The sequence below is a fragment of the Montipora foliosa genome, chromosome 2 (assembly GCF_036669935.1).
Source record: "Montipora foliosa isolate CH-2021 chromosome 2, ASM3666993v2, whole genome shotgun sequence".
NCBI classification, from domain to species: Eukaryota; Metazoa; Cnidaria; class Anthozoa; order Scleractinia; family Acroporidae; genus Montipora; species Montipora foliosa.
The window spans coordinates 44,078,510-44,083,509 of NC_090870.1; the positions used below are offsets into that span (position 1 = coordinate 44,078,510).

General features: G+C 38.6%; 1 protein-coding gene across 4 annotated transcripts in view; it reads left to right on the forward strand.

The window, feature by feature from the left end:
- The window catches only part of LOC137993225 (uncharacterized), a 34,671-nt gene that overhangs the window by 8,086 nt on the left and 21,585 nt on the right, over nucleotides 1-5,000 (forward strand). The window contains exon 2 of one of the 4 annotated variants that reach the window (XM_068838942.1): nucleotides 4,892-4,941. The exons of the other annotated variants lie outside the window; for them this stretch is intronic. The gene's annotated coding sequence lies outside the window, so the exon portion shown is untranslated. The remainder of the gene's footprint in view (nucleotides 1-4,891; nucleotides 4,942-5,000) is intronic. 4 annotated transcript variants of the gene reach the window in all.

Below are 5,000 nucleotides of genomic sequence, written 5' to 3' on the forward strand. Positions count from 1 at the left end.
CGAAAATTTGGGTTTATGTCTCACTTGAGGGGAACATCCGAAACATGTCTTATCTTAATCTTTGACTATTAAGCATCATAAAACTATGATCTACGATAGCAAGAATAGAACGGAAGCTTTCACTTTGTAACTCGAATTTCAAATTTGCCCCTCATACCATCCTTTTGGTCGCCATCTTGGATTTTGTGGGAACTAATTGTAAAGATAAAAAAGAAATTCAGTTATCTCAGTAACGGGCTATTTTTGTTGTATTTTACGAAGTGACCATCAAATACAGATGAGACTAAAAGAAGGCCTTTGGGACTCTCGAAGTTGTGACCGCGACCGCCTAAGGGGAGAGGCGACCACTAAATAGAGGTCAAAATTAGCCCGAAAAAAAATTGTCAGATTATTCAAACAGAAACTATGGTGAATTATAGTATAGGCCACGTGACACAACTTACGACCAAAAATAACCAAAACCACATTTAATGCAATTTGATGCTTGCTAAAGCTGTTCAACCTATTTTGAAACAAGGTTTATTCAGTTTTAAGTACAAATGTTCCCCATTACTCAAGATACGCCGTGCGAGTGCTTGAATTAAGCAGGAGCAATGGGCTCAGTCGTGGCTCCCGCTTTCAAGAAATGTACTCGGTGACGCTAATATTTAAAAAGCTGAAGACGAAGCATTTTCAAGTTTCTTAATCAGGTCGTCCAATTTCATCATGACACGACTAAGGTTCTGACGAAAATAAAGAAACACATTCCTTTCGAGTAACATCACGTTCAGCGTACATCTTTAAATTCACGAATCAACCACCCTTTACCTTAAATTTTAGGTCTAATTATGATTGACGACAAATAAGACGCTTTCTACCTTCTCCAAGTAATATTGCAAGGCCGGTCAAACTAGATAAAACAAATTGGAAAGCACCTCAAGCAAGCGTAAGGCACTGTGGAAGGAAGTAATACACCTCAAGCAAGCAAAACAGTGTAATAAATCAAATCCCTAAAACAAACAAAGTAGTGTAAGAAAGCAAGCATCTCAAACAAGCAAAGCACCTAAAGCAAGCAAAGTAGTCCAAGCAAGCAAAGCAGTGAAAGAAAGCAAAGTAGTGTAAGCAAGTAAAGCACCTAAAGCAAGCAAAGTAATTTAAGAAAGTAAAGTGTATCGTCATTGATTATAATTTCACATAATTACGTGCACATAACGTGACAAACGATAATTGCCTAATTACTAATTGACACAGAAACAACTGTGATAAGACAGCATCTGAAGGCCATCGGATTTCGAACTACATACGACATACTACATATTGTACTGACTGACCACTGCTTCAATTATGCGCTACACTTCTGCTACCAAACGGAATAAAGTTGTTTGAAACCGATCGCTTATTGAATATTGGTATACACCGATACATAAAGTACCTAAAGTAAACAAAGTGGTGTAAGAAAGTAAAGCACCTCAAGCCAGCAAAGAAGTGTAAGAAAGTAAAGCTTCTAAAGCGAGCAAAGTAGTGCAAGCAAGCAAAGCACCTAGAGCAAGCAAATTAAAGTAGTGCAAGCAAGCAATAGCATCTCAGGCAAATTAAAGTCTACGCACGTGTATCTCCATGGAGACCATATTGTAATGCGCGTGCGTGGTGCCAACAATGTTGGATGAGTTGTGCAAACGGGTGCAACATTGTTGTGCTACGCTTCAGTGATAATGGATCAAAAGAAATTCGGGAGTATTGGCTCAAAAGTGTGAGAGTTTCACACTTCTCTCAACAACTCCCAACAACACGCAACAACGGGCAACTCAGACTTCGAACAAATTAACGGAGTATTTTCAAGTGTCGAGATATATTTGAACCACCAAAGTGCACATCTTCTCGTGTTGCACACGTGACAAAGTGACCATTACATGCACCACTGTACAAAAGGTCGGTCATCTTGAAAAGATGTTTTCACATCTCTTCATCGCTTCTCTGTCATTTTTTCTGCAAAAGCTAGATGTTTCGATGTGTCATTTCGGAGGTTTCTCTAACCAAAATCGCTAATCTCAAACACTGAGCAAAAGTACTCATCAATCAGCAAAAAACAATGTGCTTAGCCATTTTGGAATAAATACACCATTTTTGCTTCGTTTCCATGGTCCAGTGGTCATTGTCACCCCCTATAATGAAGATAACCCGGATCCAGGTATTCACTACATACACATTCGAACATCATGAGAAGCGCAATGTCTCTATTCTTTTCTTCAGTGCTAAATTTACCATACACCACTGTATTTTTTCAGGCCCGAGTTTAGGCTAACTGTAGCCTCTTGTTACATGAAGACTGTGCAGAGTTGAGTACAAAATAAATGTAAAGAGCCAGACAACTGAGATGCGACTTCAGGAAACACAGATGCATTCAAGGCGTTAGATTCCTTCAAGTTTTGTTAAACCTATACAGAATTTGCAATTTGGTTTCAGTGTTGTACATAACATCACAGTTAATGAAATGTTAGAAAAAAAAGCTCACTTTGATATGCGACGGCGAAAGATGCAATTGTTGTCGAAGACCATTACTCGTCGCTTTTAAGATTCCAGATATTTATTTTTCACCGCCTGTCTTGTTTATCCAAGTGACGATCTATTCTTGAGCACCATAAGGGTATATTTTGTTTAAAGATCCACCTATACACCATTCGAGCCATTCTACTACTCCCTGAAACCTACCAAAGATAAGAGCAGAAGGTTCCACGCACAAATTAAAGACACCACTTAGCGGGGGCAGTGACAGGAAGGACTTTTTCCGACACGGAGGAAAAGAAAAAGAAAAGAAAACGGAGAAATTCCACTCAGTTTTCCAATGGATTGCCATATGGCAATCCAGTATTAACATAACGGCAAAAGGGCCAGTAATACGGGCAACATTTTCCCTCCAACTTGTCGCGCAACAATGTTGCGTTTCAAGTTGAGATGGTTTGTTGTGCGTACTCCCTTCATGCGCAACAAATTTTTATGTTGCAAAATTTTACTTTTTGCAACATGAAAATTTGTTGCGTAAGAAGGTGAAAATACGTAAGTTGTTTGTCGCCGGAAAAAACAACCGTAGTCGAAAAATGTTATCCGCAGAGAAGTCCAACACCTATCCTTGTTAATAATTCGCAAAATTCTGAAAGGAGATGTAGAGAATCATCACAATTTTCGAGGGACCGTGATTGTACTTTTTCCTTTTGAAGAGATAACATCAACTCTCTTGTTGTGACTATGTACACATGGCTGGAACAAATGGTCGCCAATATTTTTTTGCGGTCAAAACATATTTAAGACCGAAATGTTTATTTTGACAAGTGAACGGGAACTTAAAAAACAGATTTTGTTACCCTACTTTTTAAAAAATAAATCTTGACGCAAACATGATTATCTTGTAAAACGCTTCTTGCACGGGCTTCCAACGCTTCCAGGTGACCCTCTTATTCGAAGGATCGGCACCACAACGTTGTATCATGTATTGGCAACATTGTGGTACAAATGAAACACGAATTATTGCTGAACAAGATACAGTCATTATTGTGACGTAATATGTCACGGTAGCAACGGGCAAGCCCTGTAAAAACACCCTTTATTTTGTATTTAGTTGCTTAAATCCCAAAACGAACTCGGTGACCTCCATTTTTTATTTCTGTAAAATAATTAGAAGGGCATGATGAAACTTAGTGCAAAGTTTTAAAAAATTCCGTCCAGTGGATTCAGAGCCATCTTAATTTTGTGATTTTTAAAGGTAGCTCTGAATCCTCTGAACAATTTTTTTAGAACTTTGTCGAAAGTTTTCTCGTGGCCTTCTAATTACTTTTCAGCAATAAAAAAGGGGGGTCACCGAGTTCGTTTTTGAGATATGAGCAACTAAATCCAAAACATAGGCTGTTCTTGCTGGGCTTTCCCGTTACCAAGGTAACTTATTACATCACAATAATGATCACATCTTGTTTGGAAATAATCGGTCTTTCATATGGTACCATAACATTACTGTTACGTGATACAGTGTTGTAGTGTTATTCGATCTAAACCGAGAGTCTTCTAAGTGTTGAAACCCTTTCGAGCCTCCTTAAGGTGGGAATACTCGTGAATTTGAATGGCATTATAAGAGGTTTAAAGAAGGGATAAAGAAAGAAAATTATTTTTGGAACACCAACAGACAGTTGCCCGCAACCTAAGAGCACACCAGGTTGGTAGGGGACTGTTTGGGTCTCCATATATCTAAATATGTATCTAATGTTCCCTCACGGGAACATTAGAACCCACAAATGACCAGTTTCCAACGTCAGTGGCTTCATAGCTCAATTGATTAGAGCGTCGCACCAGTATCGCGAGGTCACGGGTTCAAACCGCGTTGGAGTCCTCAATTTTTCAGGCTTCTTTACGCAATTGCAAAAATTGCGTTCATAACTGCGAGGATCATAGCTTCACTTGATTTCATCTCCGCAGTTCATATATGATCCATTTCATTTATCATTTCATCGTAGAATTATTTGACTTTGCTAAGCAGCACACGACTCCTCACAAGTTGAACGCCAACAAATCGCGTATACAATAAAATAGTACAAGGGAAAGAGCCGCATTTACGTGTCTGTAGATTTTGCTTCGCCAAATTTGGTGGGCGTCATCTTGTTGATAATAATCAGTGTCATACAAAACCGAATTGTCTGTGCGTGACCCAAGCCCAACAGTTCTCACTCACAGTTCTCACCACTTTCTGGTTGTGCTTTTGATGTAGCTACCAGAATATATGGCGTGTTGCGTTATACACACTTTCGCTGATCTTTAATTGGCGTTCGTTTCTGAACAAAAAAGAGCTTATTTTGCATTTTTCAACATTTCTCGGCTATTGTAAAATAATAAGCTTGTAACTTTTAATTTGATCTTTTGCTGTTTTTAGGGTGAGAAATGTTGAAAAATACACACCCGGTGATCGTTTAAAGCTAAAAGGTACTTGTATGAAAAGCCTGAGAAGGGGTTATTATGATTTTTGTACAGTCTTTTATTAA